General features: G+C 39.1%; 2 protein-coding genes across 2 annotated transcripts in view; both read right to left on the minus strand.

The window, feature by feature from the left end:
* LOC139029563 (ZNF474-ZNF475 readthrough) overlaps nucleotides 1-21971 on the minus strand; it is a 65713-nt gene extending 43742 nt beyond the window's left edge. Inside the window, exons 1-2 of the mRNA NM_001105012.3 lie at nucleotides 21828-21971; nucleotides 13935-14139 (exon numbers count right to left, since the gene is read on the minus strand). The gene's annotated coding sequence lies outside the window, so the exon portion shown is untranslated. The remainder of the gene's footprint in view (nucleotides 1-13934; nucleotides 14140-21827) is intronic.
* Nucleotides 1-21971, minus strand: part of LOC139029562 (zinc finger protein 474) — a 39136-nt gene extending 17165 nt beyond the window's left edge. The window contains exons 1-3 of the mRNA NM_001435318.1: nucleotides 21851-21971; nucleotides 19486-19920; nucleotides 13935-14139 (exon numbers count right to left, since the gene is read on the minus strand). The gene's annotated coding sequence lies outside the window, so the exon portion shown is untranslated. The remainder of the gene's footprint in view (nucleotides 1-13934; nucleotides 14140-19485; nucleotides 19921-21850) is intronic.
* Nucleotides 21972-23626: the final 1655 nt, after the last annotated feature.

Below are 23626 nucleotides of genomic sequence, written 5' to 3' on the forward strand. Positions count from 1 at the left end.
AAATAAACAATAAGGATATATTGTATGGGATAGGAAACTATATTCAATATCTTATAATAACCTATAATGGAAAGTATCTGAAAAAGAATATGTGTATGTATTAATACACACACACACACACACGAATCACCTTGCTGCACACCTGAAACTAACACAACTATTGTAATACAACTGTAAATCAACTACATTTCAATTTTTAAAGATTAAAATAAAGAAGAAAAAGACAGAAAAGAAGGAGATGGAATGACTGTGGATGAAACAGGGTAGAGCATGGGAATTGGCTAATGATGGAGCACTCAGGTGAGCAGCCATGAGGGCTGCCACTGCTACCTGGGTGCAGAAGACGCACGATATTCTTTCGTCTTTATGTCTTGCAGTATGCCTGGAAAATATGTGCACTCCTGGAACTTTATAATTCTATTGGAGAATGGAAGAAACCTCTGTCACAATGTCCCAAAGAAGAAACGAGAGATTATGTTCAGATATGACTAAAGTATAAAGAGAAAGCAGGCCACCTCACAAGTGGGAAAGTAGTGACCAGGTCAGGGTTGCAGAGTTTGACTATGGATAGGGCTCTTTGTTCATCTCTCCTAAAAAGGAAAACAGGCTGGGGCTTTAGTTCTATTCAGAAAGAGGCCTACTATAGGGCTGAATAGAGGCATAGTATAGGGCTGAAAGGTGATTGTAGCCATGAAATTAAAAGATGCTTACTCCTTGGAAGGAAAGTTATGACCAATAACTTTCCAATAACTTTTTAATATGACAGCATATTAAAAAGCAGAGACATTACTTTGTCAACAAAGGTCCGTCTAGTCAAGGCTGTGGTTTTTCCAGTAGTCATGTATGGATGTGAGAGTTGGACTGTGAAGAAAGCTGAGCGCCGAAGAATTGATGCTTCTGAACTGTGGTGTTGGAGAAAACTCTTGAGAGTCCCTTGGACTGCAAGGAGATCCGACCACTCCATCCTAAAGGAGATCAGTCCTGGGTGTTCATTGGAAGGACTGATGTTGAAGCTGAAACTCCAACACTTTGGCCACCTGATGCGAAGAGCTGACTCATTTGAAAAGACCCTGATGCTGGGAAAGATTGAGGGCAGGAGGAGAAGGGGACAACAGAGGATGAGATGGTTGGATGGCATCACCAACTCAATGGACATGGGTTTGGGTAGACTCTGGCAGTTGGTGATGGTCAGGGAGGCCTGGTGTGCTGTGGTTCATGGGGTCGCAGAGTCGGACACAACTGAGTGACTGAACTCAACTGAACTGATAGGGCTGAAAAGCCAAAGGGGATAATATCTGACTGTTAATGCTGAATAATCAGCATAAATAAAAAAGAACTTAGTTGAGAAACTCTTTTGACTTTCCTCTATAATTCTGAAGCTTTTATAAAAATTACTTACTAATTATTTTGGTGTTTGGCCTGGAGAACAGAATCCACTCAACTCTTTGGCTAGGAATTTCTCTGGAACAGGTAGTTCTTGCCCTTTGTGAGGTCTGGTTGTTTGAGTCCCCTGTGTTTCCATGAACATGTAACCTTATAATAAATGCCCTGTCTAAGTACACTTGAGTTCCCTAAGAAGGCCTGGGTGGAGTTGGATTTATTTAATAATTCATTCAGCCCAGAATGCTGCCTCTGGCAGAAGAGCCTAGAACAGATATTTTGTGATATAATTTTTGAGTTCCCATTACCACAACCACAGTTAGACATATTTCCAAATAATCCAACCCTTCCATCTATGAGTTAACTAACAGACTACTACAATACATTTACTTCATCTATATACCTGTTAGGATTGTGTGTTGTGAATCTGAGTCAGTTGAACTGAGGTGGGCAAATCTACAGCCTGTTATACAAAGTGAAATATTATAAGTCATAAAAAGATAAACAAATATTGTATATTAACACATATATAGAGAGTCTAGGGACTTACCTGGTGGCTCAGATGGTAAAGAATCAGCCTGCAATGAGGGAGACCTGGGTTCAATCCATGGGCTGTAAAGATCCCCTGGAGGAAGGCATGGCAACCCACTCCAGTATTCTTGCTTGGAGAATCCCCATGGACAGAGAAGCCTGGCAGACTACAGTCCTGCTGCTGCTGCTAAGTCGCGTCAGTCGTGCCCGACTCTGTGCGACCCCATAGACGGCAGCCCACCAGGCTCCCCCGTCCCTGGGATTCTCCAGGCAAGAACACTGGAGTGGGTTGCCATTTCCTTCTCCAATGCATGAAAGTGGAAAGTGAAAGTGAAGTCGCTCAGTCGTGTCCGACTCTTCTCGACCCCATGGACTGTAGCCCACCAGGCTCCTCCATCCATGGGATTTTCCAGGCAAGAGTACTGGAGTGGGGTGCCATTGCCTTCTCCTAGATTACAGTCCATGGGGTCACAAAGAGTCAGACATGACTGAGCGACTAAGAATACGGCATCTAGAAAGATGGTACTGATGAACCTATTTGCAGGGCAGGAATAGAGATGCAGACAGAGAGAACTGACTTGTGGATACAGTGAGGGAAGAAGAAGGTGGGAAGAACTGAGAGCAGCAATGAAATATATACATTACCACATGTAAAATCGATAGCTAGTGGGAAGTTGCTATATAACACAAGAAGTGCAGTCTGGTGCTCTGTGACAACCTAAAGGGGTGGGATGGGGTGGAGGTGGGAGGGAGGTTCAAGGTAGGTGGGGATATATGTATACTTATGGCTGATTCACATTGTTGTACAGCAGAAACCAACACAACCTTGTAAAGCAATTATCCTCCAATTAAAAATCAATTAAAGAAAAAGAAAAAAAGGTTTGTGTATCACTTTTAATAAAAAGACTCCTATTCTAATCACTTAAAGAAACAGAGGCATAACTTTTTACTTAAGTAAGAAGGATTTTTTGAAAAAAGCAATCAGATTCTCAATAATACCAAGGCTTCAGTGATAGTCTTGGCCTTTCCTTCATGGATGCAACTACTACACTATTACGATGAAATTATTTGCATTATATGATTCTAAATACTATCTTCGTATAGGACAGATGGACCATGCCTAGGGTCTAGCAGAGCTCTTTTTCCTATGTGGTTTTTCTGTGAAGGTTGGTGGTTAACCCAACCTCCAGGGCAACTTATTAGAGACTGCCATCAGTCAAGGTCCACGGGACACTAACAAGAGTCATCATGAACATCTTCCTTTCATTCTCCTCTTTTATCTTTCCTGCCCTTTGAGGCCCAGAAGTCTCATCAGCAAAGGCCACTCCACTCAAAGACATATATAGCAATTCACTCCTATGGTGACTAAACAGGCTTTTCCTTCCTCCATATCTTGAGAATTATTTCATTATTCTGGACCCTAGGGTGGAAACGTACAGATGAGATGCACTTAGTCCTCATTTGCTTTCAGTGGGCTTTATAAATTTCTTGGTTTTTACTTTTTCTGTTCATTGTTCTTTTCTCCCTGTAGCCTCCTGAAGCTTCCACTTAAGTGTTGTAGCTGTTTGTTCATAGTTTTTCACTTTTCTGATTTTTTGAATCTTATAATACCACAATTATATGGGAAGATTAAATAGGCTGAAATATCTCAAGACATTATGAAATCAGTATTTGAAAATGTATAGATTTTAAATCTGTTTCGTAAATACCATGTGGAAGGATGACACAATTTCAGGCTACAGATTTTTCTCTATTGATTAATTATAAAATTCCAGTCACAAAATTAAGACTAACACTAAAAGTTATTAAACTGTTGGTGAATCACAACATTACCTATTTTATTTAGACACACAACGGATAGTGTCCATTTCAGAAATTACAGCTAGAACAGTATTCTTGTGCTACTTACCAGTAAGCTTTTCCTGGGAGTCTCTGTTGAAAAGTTTATTTGGAAACTTTTTGTTACTCATAAACACCCCAACAGCTAAAATAATTAAACTCCACTTGACACAGTATTCGACATAGGAAAGAGGCTAACTGAAGAGGAAAATGTGGTCTTAATTTTTGCTGACTGAAATGTCATGTGTTTCATATATACTATGGTTCACTTGGAACTGAACAGATAGAGCAGTCCAAGATTTATCATTATTTTAATATTGCACAATCATTTGGTATTTTTGAGAGGAAATGCCACAAAGTGATTCAAATAATGTAAAAACTAATTTCTTACTACACATTTTGCAAAGACCTACAATATAAATAATTTTTCACAAACTAAATGTATGTATTTCCATCCTTTCAGTGAATATATACACTTGGCAAGAGGCTGGAATCTTATTAGCTCTATTTATCATAACTACACTGAACACTCTCTTCTAACTGGTCACACACACATACACACATCCCCCTCTATACATTTTCCTCCATATCCCTTCTAGGTCAAGAGAACAGACTGATAACCCTTGTCATAATCTTCATTTGACAACGAATCCATGCCAGGATTCCAGTCCATGTAGCATGTAATTGGTAATGATATGCTGGATTGTAACTAGGTCAGATGATACTAATAAGAACAACAGTTGGCTAAACATTGAATTCTGAGTCTTTCTCCAACCATGGATTTCTTCTATTTCCAATCCTCACTACTTTCACTTTGTACATTTCACAGTAATTTTACTGAAATAACCTTTGACCACATCTTTTGACCTGGGAGAGGTCCTACTTAGTGGTGAAGGCAGGGGAAATGATCATGAGGAAACCTTCCTTTGCCCCAGCTCTACAACTAACTTCTTGATCTTCTTGTGGGCTTGTACGGGAGATGTGGGGTTGGGAGAGGAGAACAAGAAAAAAGGTAAAAGGAACTAGTAGACACTCTAAATATTCATCTGCAATGTGTGAGACCTGGGTTCAGTCCCTGGGTCGGGAAGATCCCCTGGAGGAGGGCATGGCAACTTACTCCAGTATTCTTGCCTGGATAGAGGAGCCTTGAGGGCTATAGTCCACAAGGTCGCAAAGAGTTGGACACGACTGAACAATTAGGCACGGATACTCTAAAAATAGATTTAGCATTTTTTATCCCCATGTAAGTGCCTTTGAATGATTCCACAGGAAAGTAAACATCTCACTTTACACCAGTCACCTTATATTTTCTTTCTGCTTACTTTCTCCTCTCCTGTCCTCAGCTTTTGTGTGTGTTAGTGTCTCTCCTTTCCCTATTCTTTCACTCCTGTCTCCATTCTTCTAGTGATGCTGGATAACCTCATGATACTATATTAATTCACATACAAACATTCTTCACATCTGTCTCTAATGTAGCCAGTTTATCCCATTTGGATGTTTTGTGCACTCTCTTAAGTTTACTGCCTTGCAGGTAAAGGGATGGGCCTTGTTGTCCACATGCTCTTTTAGGCACAGCAGGAGAAAAATTACTCCTACTGTCTAATCCTTCTCTTTCAGAGCAGACATAGTCCTCTACTAAAGTTCTAAAACAAATCCTCAACCTCCCCCGACTAAACGTACTACGGTTGTGGCACTGTTCTCAAAATAAAGGCCAAACGCTGGAACTTCTATAACTGGTGCCTCCCTAAGCCTCTGCTCTGGGCTCCCTTAACTCTCTCCCGTCTGTGCTGTGCTGCATCCTTGTTTACCTCTCGGTTCCTCAAATAAACCACTCATTCTTGCTCCAGGTTAGGGGAGAGACGGAAAAGGAGCTTTGCACATGCTCTTGCTACTGCCTAGAATCTTCCCCCAGCACTTTGGGTAGCTTTCTTATTTTATTTTCCAGATCTCTGTTGAAATGTCAACTCCAACAGACAGACCCTTCCTGACTACTCTTTCTCAGGTAATTTCTTTGTCTCTTCCTAAAACACACACACACACACACAGAGAAACACACAAGGGCACATAGACACTCATGCACCTACACAGACGCATGTGCACACACGCACATACACATGAACATACCCGTGTATGCGCACCATACAGACACGTGAACACACTCATGTACGTGTGTACCACGCCACCACCACTCTCACAGTTATGTGCACACTTATGACAGAGCTATTTATTTTCTTCCCAGCTCTTACAGCATATATTATCATTGTTTGTCTGTTTACATGTGCAGTATTGGTTTCCTTTACTTGAACGTAACCTCTGTGAACATTAGGGTCTTATTTGCTCTCCGCATAGTCACATCCCAAGCAACTAGTCCAGTGCCAAGCACATTGCGGGCACTAACAAAAAACTGCTGCATGTTGAATGAGCCGAGTAAGATTAGCTTGATTTTAAACAGATTTTGAAAACAAAAATCAAGCCCATTAATTAAACAGAAGAATAAAAACAGAAAAGGACTTTTGTAGAAAAAGGATTAAAAACTACTTTTGTGGTGTTTTCTCAAGTATTAGGGATATCTGAGCATCTAACCCTTGTTTAATCTTCCCAATAATACTAACTCAAGGGATTAGTATTTTGCAGAAATCTTTTTGAATCTAACTCCTAGAGTAACGAAAATTTTAAAAAAAGTAAACAAATGAGGCCTAATGAAACTTAAAAGCTTTTGTACAGCAAAAGAAACCATAAACAAAATGAAAAGACAACAAACATAACGGGAGAAAATATTTGCAAAGAAAGCGAATGACAAGGGATTAATCTCCAAAATATACAAATAGCTTATGCAGCTCAATGTTAATAAAACAAACAAACTAATCAAAAAAGGGCCAATCTAAATAGAAATTTCTCTAAAGAAGACATACAGGTGGCCAGAAAAGCACATGAAAAGATGCTCAGCATTACTAATTATAGGAGAAATGCAAGTTAAAACTGCAATGAGCTATCACCTCACACTGATCAGAATGGCTATCATCAAAAAGTCTACAAACAATAAATGCTGGAGAGGGTGTGGAGGGAACCCACATACTTTGCTGATGGGAATGTAAACTGGTACAACAACTATGGAGAACAGCATGGAGGTTTTTTAAAATCTAAAACCAGAACCACCATATGATTCGTCAATCCCACTCCTGGGTATACATCTGCAGAAAGCAACGCTTCGAAAAAATACATGCACCCCAGTGTTCATAGCAGCACTATTAACAATAGCCAAGACATGCAAACACTCTATTAATAAATGTCTATCAACAGATGAATGGATAACGAAGATGTGATACATAAATGGATAAAGAAGATATGATACATATATACAAAGGCATATTATTCAGTCATAAAAAAGAATGAAACAATGCCATTTGCAGGAACATGAATGAACCTAGAGAGTGTAATACTAAGTGACAGACAAAAAGGGACAAATACCATATGATATCATTCATATGTGGAATCTAATTTTTAAAAATGATACAAATGAACTTATTTATAAAATAGTGTCACAGATTTTGAAAACAAACTTATGGTTACCATAGGGGAAATGTGAGGATGGGGGGAGGAATAAATCAGGAGCTTTGGGTTAATATACTATATATAAAATATATAACCAACAAGGATCACCTGTATAGCACAGGGAACTCTACTCAATATTCTGTGATACCCTATAAGGGTAAAGGAACAATAAAAGAAGGAATACATGTATAATTGAGTTGTACACCTGAAACTAGCACAATGTTGTAAATCACCTATATTTCAATAGCTTTTTAAAGGAATTATCATTCTGGACTTCCAAGTGTAACTATAGTCAGTCACTTGTATCTTCAGGTTTTGCATCTGCAGAATCAACCAACATCAGATCAAAAATATTTTTTAAAAGTCCAGAAAGTTCTAGAAAAACATAACTCGAATTTGCCATACACTGGCAACTATTTACACAGCATTTACGTTGTATTAGGTATTACAAGCAATCCAGAGAGGATTTAAAAGTATACTGGAGGATGAGTGTAGGTCATATGTAAATACTATACCATTTTGTGGCAAGAATACACAGAAGAACTGTACAAAAAAGATCTTCATGACCCAGATAATCACGATGGTGTGATCACTGACCTAGAGCCAGACATCCTGGAATGTGAAGTGGGTCTTAGAAAGCATCACTACAAACAAAGCTAGTGGAGGTGATGGAATTCCAGTTGAGCTGTTCCAGGTCCTGAAAGATGATGCTGTGAAAGTGCTGCACTCAATATGCCAGCAAACTGGAAAACTCAGCAGTGGCACAGGACTGGAGAAGGTCAGTTTTCATTCCAATCCCAAAGAAAGGCAATGCCAAAGAATGCTCAAACTACCGCACAATTGCACTCATCTCACACGCTAGTAAAGTAATGCTTAAAATTTTCCAAGCCAGGCTTAAGCAATATGTGAACCGTGAACTTCCTGATGTTCAAGCTGGTTTTAGAAAAGGCAGAGGAACCAGAGATCAAATTGCCAACATCCGCTGGATCATGGAAAAAGCAAGAGAGTTCCAGAAAAACATCTATTTCTGCTTTACTGACTATGCCAAAGCCTTTGACAGTGTGGACCACAATAAACTGTGGAAAATTCTTCAAGACATGGGAATACCAGACTACCTGATCTGCCTCTTGAGAAATTTTTATGCAGGTCAGGAAGCAACATTTAGAACTGGACATGAAACAACAGACTGGTTCCAAATAGGAAAGGGAGTACGTCAAGGCTGTACATTGTCATCCTGCTTATTTAACTTATATGCAGAGTACATCATGAGAAACGCTGGACTGGAAGAAACACAAGCTGGAATCAAGATTGCCGGGAGAAATATCAATAACCTCAGATATGCAGATGACACCACCCTTATGGCAGAAAGTGAAGAGGAACTAAAAAGCCTCTTGATGAAGGTGAAAGAGGAGAGTGAAAAAGTTGGCTTAAAGCTCAACATTCAGGAAACGAAGATCATGGCACCCAGTCCCACCACTTCATGGGAAATAGATGGGGAAACAGTGGAAACAGTGTCAGACTTTATTTTTTTGGGCTCCAAAATCACTGCAGATGGTGACTGCAGCCATGAAATTAAGACTCTTACTCCTTGGAAGGAAAGTTATGACCAACCTAGATAGCATATTCTAAAGCAGAGACATTACTTTGCCAACAAAGGTTCATCTAGTCAAGGCTATGGTTTTCCTGTGGTCATGTATGGATGTGAGAGTTGGACTGTGAAGAAAGCTGAGCACCGAAGAATTGATGCTTTTGAACTGTGGTGTTGGAGAAGACTCTTGAAAGTCCTTGGACTGCAAGGAGATCCAACCAGTCCATTCTAAAGGAGATCAGCCCTGGGATTTCTTTGGAAGGAATGATGCTAAAGCTGAAACTCCAGTACTTTGGCCACCTCATGTGAAGAGTTGACTCACTGGAAAAGACTCTGATGCTGGGAGGGATTGTGGGCAAGAGGAGAAGGGGACGACAGAGGATGAGATGCCTGGATGGCATCACTGACTCGATGGACATGAGTCTGAGTGAACTCCGGGAGTTGGTGATGGACAGGGAGGCCTGGTGTGCTGTGATTCATGGGGTTGCAAAGAGTCGGACATGACTGAGCAACTGATCTGATCTGATCTGATCTGATACCATTTTGTATAAGAGACTTGAGGATCCACAGATTTTGGTTTCAGTAGGCAGTCCTGGACCCAACTGCCCAAGGATCTTGAGGCTGGATTACCTATATACCAAATCCAATAGAAATGAGAATCCAGCCAAGGACTGTGTACTGAACCAAGCCCTATACCCCATGGTAAAGACTGTTCAACAAAAAATGAGCTACCTGCATCTATGGCATGAAGCTCCTCCCAAGAACAGAGCTAGACAAGCACATCAGAGGTGGCTTTATGACTAGGTAGACACATGTATTAGGTGCTGTAGGACTAGGAAGAAAACTGAAGGAGAAACAAAGTTAGGTTTTCCTTAACTGATTTAATTTGTATATTGTTTCTTTTGACCACATGCATTCTGAATGCAGATGACTTTCAAAGCTTAATTCTCCTTGGAAGTCATATTTTCTTTGAACATAGCCCTATAGTACCGGGCACTCAGAGGAAGAATAGTTTCAAGGCCATGGTTCTTTATATGTCAATATACAATTTTGCAAAGTATTTCATTAGAATTCCTTGAAGATTAGAACAAGGGTCGACAGTCTAGGGTTCCCTGGTCAAACCTGGCCAGCTGTCCATCTTTTTTTTTTTTTTTGTAAATAAGGTTTTACTGGCACAGAGCCATGCTTGTTCATTGGTGTATTTGTCTTGATTGTTTTTGTCTTACCACTGCAGAGCAGACAGACTACGAGGCCTAAATTATTTATTATATGGCCATTTATAGGAAAAGTTTCCTAACCTCTGAATTAGAGCACACAAACGAGAACACTCCATTTTAACAGTGAAACATCCAATTATTCATCAATGTGAATGTACAAAATAGCACTCGGTGCAACCACAATCCTAACAAGTTTTGTTTGCGAGAACTCCATAGGCCTCCTTTTAGAATTCTCTGAAATAAATGTTTGGCTGCACTGACTCTGGACATTCTATTTGCGTTGTTGTCACTTTTAACCTGCTAACAATGTGCCTCCTTTACATTTCCCTTCCTGTTGCCCCCAACACTGTGTGTGCATTCTGCTGTACTTGTATGCTGTAATTTAGAAAAAGTTTGTCTACGGCTTTAAGACTCCACAGGAATCTCCTCTGCTGCCTCAGGAAGGGTGCTCTGGAATTGCTCACATTCTTCACCACTTACGACTTATCTCTTGAACTGCAAAATGCCTAAAAATGTTTTATTCACCAGGGAGTTTGGGGAAATTTTTTAAAATAATAATATTAGAATAAAATAATATTCATTTAAATTATATAAATCCAGAGAAGAAATGGTCATATTAAAGTCCAGTTTCTGAACAAATTTCTCTTAGAAATAATATATAAGATTCAACTTCCAAAACAGGTTGGAAAATTCAAATGGATAGAAGGGATAGTTTACATTCTCGGGCTTAAAAGAAATGGATGTTTTATGACAGGGATAGCAAACTTGAAAAGCCTGAGGAAGTATTTTTCTTTAGTAAACTTCTGAGTGCTGATAATTTTCTGTAAATTCATAGGAATGCGTAAAAACATTCTATCCAATGTTTATTTTATCAGGCATAGGTTTTTTTCTCTATAATTGTGAGGTATACGCTGTTAAATAGGCAAGAGAGTAGAGATTATAAGTATTGTTTCCTTGTAGAAATTATGAACAAATATTTTTCTCCCCTCTTTCCTTGTTTAGACCAGTGTCTGAAAAACAGTAGACAATAAATTATTGAATGAATGAATGAATGAAAATTAAGTTCAAGCCACATTTTGTACAAATGGGTTTGAAAAATGCATCCCTTTTACTGGGATTATCATTCTTGATTAAATTTATAACCATATATTTTTGGTTTTTGCTTACCACAGAATAGCTTAAGATCAGATTACTGTCTAGGAGGAGATTTGGAAAACATAAGAGACAGAATGCCCAATCTGATTTAAACTCTTATGCATGGTTCCACTGGCAAACAGTCATGGAAGCACTCAACGTGTATATCTGTTTTGAAGTTGGACGCGACTGAGCGATGAACACTTTTCATACACACAAGCCAAGATAACTGGCTTATTAAAAATTAATGATGCCAATAAAGACATCAGTGCAACTATAATCCTATCAAGTTTTGTTTAGATTGATGTAATGGAATAGAGTCTAGAAATAAATGGTCGATTCACATATGTGGTCAATTCATATTGACAAAGATGCCAAGATAATTCAATAAAGAGAGGAAAATCTTTTAAACAAATAATGGTGGAACAACTGGATTCATGTGGCAGAAAAATTAGTATCAACCATCTACTGTCACCAAACGCAGAAACTAACTCAAGGTGAATCACAGAACTACATATAAAAACTAAAACTATAAAGCTTCTAGAAGAAAGTATAGGAAAATACTTTATGATCTCAATATTTGCAAAGATTTCTTAGACAAAGAAACCAAATGGCACTAAACATAAAAGAATTTAAAATTGTACTTCATGTAAATTAGAAACATCTATCCTTTAAAAAATATCATTAAGAAAACTAAAAGATAAGCCACAGACTGGGAAGAATTTTTTGCAATGCATGTATTTGACACATATCTGGCAAGCAACCCAACATGGGTTGCCCAAGACAGGCAAGAGCTTTGAATAGACTATTCACAACAACAAGAAAATGTATAAAATATCAATAAGCTCATGAAATAATAGTGAAAGAAAGTGAAGTCGCTCAGTCGTGTCCGACTCTTTGTGACCCCATGGACTGTAGCCTACCAGGCTCCTCCATCCGTGGGATTCTCCAGGCAAGCGTACTGGAGTGGGTTGCCATTTCCTTCTCTAGGAGATCTTCCCAACCCAGGGATGGAACCCTGGTCTCCCACATTGCAGGCAGACACTTTACTGTCTGAGCCAACAGGGAAGCTACAAATAATAGTAAATTAAACTAAAAAAATTAATTTGCATTTTCCTGTTATTAGAATGGCTAAAAAACTTTAAATTGTCAATACCAAGTGTTAGGATGTGAAAAAAACAGAAACTCTCATATATGCCTGATAGGAGTATGAAATATTACAACCATTCTGTAGAACCTTTGGGCAGTTTCTCATAAAGTCAAATCTATATCTAGCTGATAACATGGACATTCTATTCCTAAATAATTACAAATGACATAAACACAGGTTAACAGGTGAATGGATAAATCATCTATGATGCATTCATATAACAGAATATTACTCCACAATACAAATAAACAAATCACATACAATGACATAGATCTCTTTCAAAAATATTATGCCAAATAAAAGATCATATGCAAAAGAGAATGTATGAATTATTTCATTTATATAAAATTCTAAACAGGTAATGCTAATCTGTAGGTGACAGAAAGTAGATCAGTGATTACTTAGTGGCTGGGTGGGCAGAGAATGAACTACAAAGGTTAATGGACATGTTCTTATATTGTATCATTGGTGATAAAATGGATAAAATCACTCTTCAAAACTCATTAAACTGTGTACTTAAAATGAGTGTATTTTATTGTATGTGAATTATATATCAATGAAGATGATATAAAAAGAAGAAACATTTAAACGGGACAAGAAATATGAATAGATAGTTAACAAAAGAGAGATACAAGTCTCTAACAAGCTCGTGTAAAAAATGCTTAACTAATTTTTAGTCATGAAGGAAATATAAATTATAACCACAGTGCCATATCATTTCATATTCCTTATAAAGTTAAGCATACATCTACCCTATCATCCATCAATTTTAGTCCTAGGTTTGAACCCAAGATAAATGAAAACACATGTCCACCAAAAGACTTGTGCGAGAATGTTTAGAGCAGCTTTAGTTATAGGAGCCCCAACCTGGAAACAAACCAAATATCAATTAATAAGAAAATCGATAAACAGCTGTATAATAATTCTATAATGCTATAATACTCATCTATACAAGGAATTGAACTGCTTATATACATAGCAACAGGAACCGTCTCAGAAACATTCTTCTGAGCCAATGAAGTCAGATACAAGAATATACACTGAATGATTCTACTCATATAGAACTCATGAACAGCCAAATTATTCTCATAGTAATAGAAATGAGAAGTGTGGTTGCCTATGGAAGGGGGATTGACTGGAAGGCCTGTGAGGAAACTTTCTGGGCTATATAATTCTGATAAATGTTAAAAATGTATTTTATCGACTTTTCTTTGAAGAAAATTTTAAATATCGACCCCTTAAGTGGAATTTGATTCTTTTAGTAATTAAAACATTTAATTCATAGTTCACATTATTGCCAAAATCATCCAGTGAAGTAAAACCGTATTTGTTCATTTGTTTAATAGTACTTGAGGGTTATTTTTTTAACTCAAGAATGGATTACTTTTCTTTGGATTCCTTTTCTATAGCAAGCAAGTATCCCTACATAGTGGTGAGAAGGAAGTGGAAGAGATTAAGGTCATTATTGCTAGTTGAAAGATAAGACTTGAGACTGATTAGCTACCAGACAACAGAGAAAGAACACACCTTCTGGGAGCCTCACCTTGTAATACTCGTTCTTTATTTTTCTATTTCGGCTTTTGTCATGGCTTGCTGAATCCCTTGGTGGGGTAGCTGGTGGAAACAGGAGTAGAACAGCTGGGAGCTCCAGAATTCACATCCCCTCTTGCAGGAGTTCTTTTAGGAGGTGAGGCTGGCTGCCAGGAGCAGGAACCCCTGCCTTTGTCGCCTGGATGTATCCTGGCAACCTGTCAACAAAACGAACAGGACTGAGTTCTGTAGTAACAGATTGGAAACTCCAAAACAAGGGGAGAAGAAACTCAGAAACGGATGGCAAAATAGGTATGGACCTCAGCTTTCTTTGAAGTTGACTCTGGGAGTTTTACCAGTGGACTAAGCATCACAAAAAGGGATGCAGATTGATTTAAGCCATTCTTGGCAATGGAATGGAGAAACACTTCTTTTTTCCTAAAGAAGAAAAAAAAATACTGATTATTCTATTGATCTTTTCTAGAATGTTTAAAAATAGGAGACCTTGACCTCTTCTAAAAGGAAATGGATATTCTCCATGGTTCTCAAAGGATGTATTGGTGTGAAATATAACAAAAATGCAAGAGATAGAAGATAATTATTTTCTAATGTGTCTTAAGATATAGAAACCATTGCTAAAAACTAAGGTCAACATTTAAAAAATGTCTCTAAAATATTTTTTAAAACCCTACATTTAAAAATACTCTGAGATATTAGGCTAATCATGGTACAATTCTAAGAAATTATTTTCTAATTCTGTAAATATTAAAAACTCATAAGGTCAAACAGTTTACTAACTTAGGAAGAAGTCCATAATATGTTTCTAAATGAAAAAGAGAAACTACAAAGCAGAATAAATATGATCTCATTAAACTCTGTGTATGTGTGTATGCACACATGTCCACATACATGTGCTTAAAGAACATATACAAAAATGTTAACAGCAGTTATCACTGGATGATGACCTTAAGAAACATTTTATTAAATATTCCTTAGGGCTAGGAATTAGCGAGAAAATTCTAATCTTCTAGATTCCAAAATCCTATCCTTCACCCCCAGATAACTGAATTGGGATATACAGGTAATTCACAGGACTACTAATTCTGTTGAAATAACTTCAGACCACACAGTCTAAAGACCTCACTGGATAATGAAGTTCCATATTCTAACACTAGATAATGCTCTAGAGATGAGCAGATGTGTCCTCAACAGAGATTTAAAGATATTTCAATTATACTATCACATAAGATAGTTCTAATTTGGATGCTTTTCTCCCAAAACCGTTCAAAAGAGACCATACGTAGATGATAAAGCATACCTAAAATAACTAAACAGCTGCTATGACAGTGACTAAATATTGAGATGGGGAAAGAAAACTTAGTCTTACATTTGGCTTCTTACAAACTTGCAGGTCCCTAGTTAACATATTTTGTACTTTATACAAACTGCATGCCTTCTTGGCCCTATTGTGAGCTAAATGAGATATTTCTCATTTAGCCCAATAAGTAAACACCACCCCAAGTGCACACACAGTATTCAGTCCAGTGGCCAGCTATTTGAGCCAGATGGCAGAAGAACAAACAGGAAATGCTGGCGTGGGACAGGACAACCCCGGGAAAACACCAGGAGAGCAGATATTTCCATGCTAAAATAGGGCAAAGAGTTCTTTATCTGGACGGGAGGGACTGCTCTCAGGAGGCCCGAGAACAACAGCTCTTGGGGCAGTGGGCACATGAGTTAGCTGGGTCACTGACAGTGCAGTCACAGCCCTCCCTTCCCTTAGCGCGGCTGCTGAGTGGCCAGCTGCTTTTCTGCATTCGTTGGAGACGCTTTGGAAAGTGAGAGAAGAGGAACCTTTGTATTTTCCCCAGTTCTGGACCCACTTGAAATTCTTCGGTTTGTAGTTTCAGCTTAAATTGAACTTCCTGGTGTTCAAATTTATTTAATCTTGGCTAAATAGGCCTTCCTAGGTATCTCTCTTTCTCTTCTCCCTCTCTAACTTTTAAAGGAACAAAAACTCTGAAGCAGCTTATTTTTTAAAAAATCAAGCTCAAAAGCTATCTTGGACATCACACAGCTTTACAACACAATCTTTTGATGATTTAAGTGTAAATGAAGCAGAAACATATGGATTCCATTTCCCATAAATTATACACAATCCTCAAAAAATCAAGGGAGAATGTGCTCAGCACAATGTATTCTGTTTGGTTGAACCCAAAACATCTGAAGAATACTTGGAGGCTGATGGATCCAAAATATTTATCCATCTCTATTTATAACCTTGGGAGTGGGGGAAGCCCTTGATTCATGGCGACAGTTAAACTGCTCACATGTGCTAAGTGGGCAACCAGAAACCAGTGCAAGCTTAAAAATAATGGTGTTAGCCTTCTCCTGTTCCCGCTCCAGACATTCAAGTCGACCTCAGATCAATAATACTGAAGCCCTTACTTAAACGGAGCTAGTCAAGTCTGGTACTGCTTGAGCTTTCCTCGCCTAAAACAACTGCAAGTTATTTCAAGCTATTGGATGTACAGTCAAGTTTGTGTCGCTGTAGGATGATGCCAGCCTACACCAATAATCCAGAACTGACCCCTTGTGGCAACAGACCCCCCAAAAGGAATTCTGGATTACTTTCCCCTCATAAAACCACAGCTGTTGTGCCTCAGCAAGCTCCCCACCCCCCTTTTTTTTTTTTTTCATTAAAAGGATAAATCACCGTGATTTTATAGACCAAGAGAAACGCTGTTCCTTGCTGGTATCTCTGACTGTCCTGATGTCTCTTGATTGATGCAAAGCCCAAATCTTAACTCTGAAAGTTACTAATAGTCCTTTTGAGTTTATTTAAATTGGGCAGGGGCCACATGCTGTGTGGAAGAAAAATTTTTTTTTTATAACAGCAGCAGAAAGAACTCAAACAGGATGTTTGTGAAGTTTCACAAAATAGGTAAACTGGGCATCATGTCCTCTTCTTGCCAGTTACTGTCTTCTTCTGCCCCTTGCCTTACTGCCTAACTCAGAAACGGCCAGCACCAAACCACCCATCAGTTGTCTCAAAACCTTCAAGAATGCTGCAGCAGGAAGCATTAGCAGCCTTTTTTTTTTTTTTAAACAGATGAGGAAACTGGGCTTCCAGGGCTTTCCTGGGCTTTCCCCTAATTGCAAGGCTAACCCAAAGCAAATCTGGGATCGAAACATGTGTCTTTCTCTTACTCAGCAACTCTCCTTCCTCTGCCTCCTGCACAGCCTCTCTGCTAGACTGCCAGACAGAACAGTCCGACCTCAAAAGAGACAGTCGTTTTTCAAGATGTGGCTTTTGTCACAAGAAAAGTCTTTATGTAAAGTAAATTTGAAAATGTCTAAATTTAAACCATTGCAAAATTTGTCCTGTAGGAGATTAGAAAGAAAGGGGGAAGATAGACTTTAAATACAGACTTCAAAAACTTTTAAAAAAATAAAAAATGTGTTGTATGTGATGGGATCCTAACCCAACAGATCTTATAACCCTACCCTCCCTCAGGACTCTTTGCCCAGGGCAGTATTTCTCAACACTTTTAAAATTTATTATTATTATTGCTCCCCCTCCAAGTATTTTTGGCTTTCCTGGTGGCTCAGATGGTAAAGAATCTGCCACAATGTGGGAGACCTGGGTTCGATCACTGGGTTGGAAAGATTCCCCAGAGAAGGGAATGGCTACCCACTCCAGTATTCTTGCCTGGAGAGTTCCATGGACAGAGGAGCCTGGCGGGCTACAGTCCATGGGGTTGTAAAGAGTCGGACACAACTGAGCGACTAACACTTTCACTTTCCAAGTATTTTTATATTTTTTTTTCCTAATTCTCCTGGATTTCATCACCATCAAATTTTAATACCATAGATATGCCTTATATCTGATTATGTATTGCAGCCCTTTGGTGGCCTACAAACCAACATATTATCTAAGATTACATCACCCTCCAAGCCAATTTTTACTGCCCCTTGGGGGAATACATGCCTGGGAGACATTCATCCAAAGAGCTGACAATGTTGGCCTCAGATAATCTATCGTCAAGCTGATGCACAGAAAAACTGACCAGGAGACCACAGAAACCATGGAAACCCTTCCTAAATTACCAGAACTAAAAAGCACAGTAAATTGTCCCTAACTGTGTTCAAGAGAAAAATGGACTTTTTGAAAAGGGGCAATAAACACACTATATTTTCTATGCATCTGAGTGGCTTTATCATAGAAATAGAACTCTTAGAGCTCAAGTGGGCTTTAAAATAGCATCCAGCGCAGCCAACTGTCTGCAGGCAAGAAGATATTATTGGTCTATTTTAAACTGATGAGGCATCTAAGCTGAGGACATTAAGTTATTTGTTTATGGGCCACAGATTGAAACTCAGACTCCAATAAAAAAATTAGTCAAAGGACTCCCCTGCTTTATCTCTGACACAGTGAAAACACTGGCAGGCCAAAGAGAAGGGTTTCTTTCTTTTGATCCCCTTTCCTAAGGACAGAGGATATTTCTTCATTACTGATATCTAGTACTCTACCAATAATAAAATATTTTGTATATACTGTGCTGTAAAACCTCCTTGTTTCAAGGGCCTGAGATTCTAGCTGTGAGTCTGGAGGAGTCATCACAGCTCTGGCCCTCCAGGCGTCCTGGCTCAGCTCCCCACCCTGCTACTCCACCTTCTTCCCAACAGCCACCAAGCCAGGTCTGAAACACAGTACTTGTGAATTGCAGGCACTCAGTCAACATTAGCCCACTAAACTGGGCACACACCTTTTTTGTTATGAGAGATAACAGTGACCAGTTTGGCTGAAGATGACAAGAAGTTACAAGATGTTAAGTCCAGATTAATAGTCAAAGTTTTCTATGTAATATAGTGTAAACATTTTGAAATAAGTTTGCCTTTCCAGAGAACTGGCAGAAGTCCAAATCCTTAGGGCATGTGAATGATAAATGTTTAATAAATATTTAATCATTAGTGTATTACCCACAGATTTCTAAAGCTGGTTTAAATTAGAGTGTTCCCAGCTGATAACAGTCTAATACTTTACCTTTTCATGTGTATTTTATGAAGGGCATTTTAGCCTCTTAATTGAAAACAGTAAATTATAAGGGGATTCCCTCTAATTCTTTCCACAGGTCTCCAGGGGATGCATGTTTCTTCTCTGAAATTTTGCTCCCCTGGTTGGTGTCTCCTTTCTACAACATCTAATTTCTTTTGTTCTTCTGGCTTCTTACCCTCCACTGTCAGAGTCTCAGGTATCCTCTGTCTTAAAAACATTGAGAGAATAGCAATGAAATGTATACATTACCACATGTAAAACAGATGACCAGTGCGAGTTTGATGCATGAAGCAGGGCACCCAAAGCTGGTGCTCTGGGACAACCTAGAGGGGTAAGATGGGGAGAGAGGTGGGAGGGGGGTTCAGGATCGGCGGGGGGACAAATGTATACCTGTGGCTGATTCATGTTGATGTATGGCAAGAAACCATCACAATATTGTAAAGTAATTATCCTCCTATTAAAATAAATTAATTAAAAGAAACCAATCTATGTTGTGGGCACCTACCTTCTTCTTGATAAAGATGAGTCTAAGCCACTGCCCCCATTCTCCTCATATCTCCTTTCATTTTAAACACTTTCTCTAGCCTATCGTCTGGTTCCTACCCTCTTTTCTCACTGGAGCATCATCTTAGAACATCATGAGTGCCATCTTGATCAACTCGTCTAGAAGGGTTCCTTGGTTCCCATCGCCCACAATGACTTTGATGCACTTAACACTGTTACCCTCCCACCATAGAAATGTTCTCCTCTCTCAATCATCCCATTGAGAGTACAAATTCCTCAGACTGACTTCAAGACCTGATGACTATAATCAATCCAAGCAGAGTCCAAAATCTAAGTCACAGCCTATAGATTTTGATGTGGATGCTGTTGGTCACCAGTCTGATTGAGTGGGGAGAGAGATGGCAGCTGGTTGGCAGGAAGCACTGTATTCTGAATCCTAGAAAGAAAGAATGAAAGAAAGAGGAGAGATGACTCTTGGAATTTTCTGTCTGTCCTTATTCCCTGCTTTCCTGCTGAGCTTCACCAAGATAGAAACTTGGTTACAGTAAAAACATGTGGAAGCTTTACCTAAGAGTTGGTCAATATCAGCAAGACCAAGTTTGTTTGCCTTGTCAAGGCTCTCCCTGAATTCTGAAAGCCTTAAGTGAACTCTTGAGGCAACCAAGTCCCCACTGCCCTAGAGAGCTGCCTAATGAAGCTGGATTGAAGACACAAAGAAGGGAACGTCAGAAAAAGACAGTATTGTTCAGACACCCACCCTAGTCTGACTCTGTACAAACCAAAATGAAACTTGATAGGAAGATAATCCTCTGAATCAGTAGTGTTCAACTTGTGGTGATTACTAAATGTCCACCCCCAGAGACACTACATTTGGCAATGTCTAGTTGCTTATTGGTTGTCACATATGGATTTGGGGCACTGCTACCAGCATCTAGTGGGTACAGGCTAGGGATGCTGCTAAAAATCCTACAACATACAACAGCCCTCCACAGCGAAGAATGATCTGGTTCAAAAAGTTTCTAGTGCCAAGGTTGAGGCTTGTGCTCTAGATTCTCCACGTGTTCAAATAAGGGTGCTTTTATCCAGAAGAGCCTGTGTTAACGGATCTTTCCAGATTCATGGTGCATAACTAAGGGATTACATTACAAATGAAGCAGCAGGCATGGAGATTTTAAGCAGCTGAGTCATATTTCTATGGCCAAGTGAGGACACCTTTAAAATGTGAATGTAAGTCTGCCCTGACGGGCTTTGAAGCTTAGGCTCTTTTCCACATGCTCTGGCCCAAGTTAGGTGGCAGACATTCAGTCTTACATGACTAAGGGTGAAATCACTTCTGCCATTCAAAAACCAGCTAAAGAAAGTGCAGGGCCAGAGACGTGAGCTGAGTCTTCACTGGTGAAAGCTGTAATGGAATTAGAGTGGGCGAGAATAAAGCTAGGAGATGTCTGAAGCGTGGGCAAGCAAAGACCCTGAGGGATGAGTATAGAGCCCAGTTACAGGAAACCTATAAGACACCATCAACTGGGCTGGTCAAAGGCAGACACACCATAGTTTGCTCCTAGATAAAGAAAGGACAGACAGAGGCTCTTGTGAAGTCATAATTGCAGTTAGGTGACCATGGTCTTAGGCCATTATGCCCATGAACATGCTGTTTTGTACTGCCCTTTGGGCTACTAGATATTTTGCCCTCTAGTCCCCCACAGCGTCCACCCAATAAGAAGCAATTTCTCCCTTCCCCTCTTACTTCCTGAGTGCTCCTTCTCAGAGCAGCTGCTCAGTATATAACCACTGAATTTTGAACTTCATGGTTAGCAAGATATGGCTTTTGATTCATATTGCTATTATTAACTACATATGTTATCTCTCTCCACTGTCAGAATCAGATGAAGATGTTTATTTTCTATAATTGTGGAGTCCCTGATTTAACAAATATTAGCTATGTCTCTAGTCTAAACTCTTTTTATTGTTCTGTCACTAAGGTGTGTCACTAACCCTAACCCAACTCTTTGTGACCCCATGGACTGCAGCATGCCAGGCCTCCCTGTCCCTCACTATCTCCCAGAGCCAAGTTCATGTCCATTGAATCTGTGATGCTATCTAACCATCTAAACTCTAGCCCACTTCAGTTTAGAAAAGAGGCTTCTAAGGTCTGGAGGGAGAAAATGATCCACCTAATTTAATGAAGAGTCAAACACACACATTCATATGTATTCTTCCTCACTCTGTCTTTGGACACTATTATTCATTTTCTTAAAGGGGTATATAGATATGCATATATATAAAATTTTTAAATTTAAGAAAGGGTATACACACACAAAATATTTTTTCCCCACCCTGACTCACCAGGTTCCCACTTCAGGACCTACCGCAGCAGCAGCCTCTGTTACAGTTTCTTGTGGATTCTTTCAGAGCGTCTGTGCATTTACAGAAGTACACTTATGCATGCATGTCACCTTCTGACCTGCAGGCTGGTGTCCTTCCCATTCCTCTCTATGGCCACTGCAGCTTCTATTGCTCAAGACCAGCTGTGACAAAACAGATGACACATTTGTCCTGTTGAAGGAAAACTTGGTGACTCAGACACAAATTGTTCCATACACCTTTCATCCTCATTACCAGGTAACTCTGCCAAGGTCAAGTGGTGACATTCTGATTTACTACTAAGCAGACTGACTACGACTCACATTTGACGAGAATCTGAAATTCAAATACCAAAAAGAAAAAAAATATATATTTCCTTAAGGCTTCCAGTTTCGTAATCAAACTTGCTTTTTTGGCTTTGTTGAAAATATTATTTTCCTCTTGGTTCAATGAACACAGTGTGTCTGAAGGAACAAAAACAAGACTTCCCCTGAACCTCCAATTAATCACCAAATCTTTAAATTTAAGATTCAATTTCACTCCATTCCTAAAATCTCTATTTAGTGGCTCAGAGGGACGAAGGAGCCTCACTGTTTTCACTGGCAAAATGAGGCTGAGCCAAATCCAGGCTCCAGGTATGAAATACAAATTTGGCTGACTGTAGATATGCCATTTACTAGAACCTGTATTCGAATAAATCAAGGATACATTTCTCTTGGCTCTTATAGAGAGCCTTTCAAATGGTGACTCCAGCCCTCCTAAGGATTTTGTCCAGATCGCCTGAAAGTGAACAATTTTCACAAGTTTGTTTTGGCATCCACAGCATAAATTTTTATTGAAAGTCACAGTTGTTTTAGTGGGCACCACAGTCTCCCAAGAGACCTCTATTGGGGCCTCCCAGCCAATTTGATGAGAACTATGTGCACCTAAAACATGCCAAGTGTTGTAAGAACTGACCTGCCCTCCAACTCCTTGCTCGTCGGTGCACAACCACTGACTCATTTGTACTTTGCATTTAAGGACATGCTCTCGAGTGTGTCTGCAGCATTTCTGAAATCAAGCAGCCATCTCCATATTGAAGATTCTTTTTTTTTTTTTCTTCAAGGTTTCTGTTTCTCTGGAGTTACATCCAATTTATTCTATCATATCAAACAGGTAAGGCAATAGGAGAATGGGTTCACTAGGAATATACATTTTCCATGGAATGAAACAAAATAAAGATGTGCTTGGGAAGGAAAGGAATGTAGCCCAACCCGATTCTCAGAATGTCCTTTAAATAACCAGTGGGGGAAGATCACAGATTTAGGAGGCTTCAAAAGAGTATGTAGAGGTATTTTGAGACAAAAAAGGACATCTTTCATTTCTATACTACCATACATAAATCATCACATCATCACTAGGAAGGCAAACCAAAATGGGCTGAAATTTGAGTTTACAAGGTCCTTGTCCCATGATTGAGAGGTCTTTCACATTTTTCCTTTATTACTTTTTCTATGGGCCATTTTATCCTTGTGTTTTATTACTTGGAATGATGGGAAAACTTAGAATTTTACTTTATGAAATAATTAAGAAGAGTTAAATTATTAATGGGTCAACACTGAAACAGCACAATTCTCATTTTAAAAAATTAAACTAAAACCCTCTAAGCCATCTTTTTCATATTTATAAACAGCTTTCTTAACAAATTTTCATTAAGGCCAGAAAACTAATATAACAAAGAAAAAAGTACATGAAATAAATTTTATTAGCTTCTCTCAGTGAAGAAAATGTCTCATGCCAAC

This window comes from Bos taurus, chromosome 7, assembly GCF_002263795.3.
Source record: "Bos taurus isolate L1 Dominette 01449 registration number 42190680 breed Hereford chromosome 7, ARS-UCD2.0, whole genome shotgun sequence".
Classification (NCBI taxonomy): Eukaryota; Metazoa; Chordata; class Mammalia; order Artiodactyla; family Bovidae; genus Bos; species Bos taurus.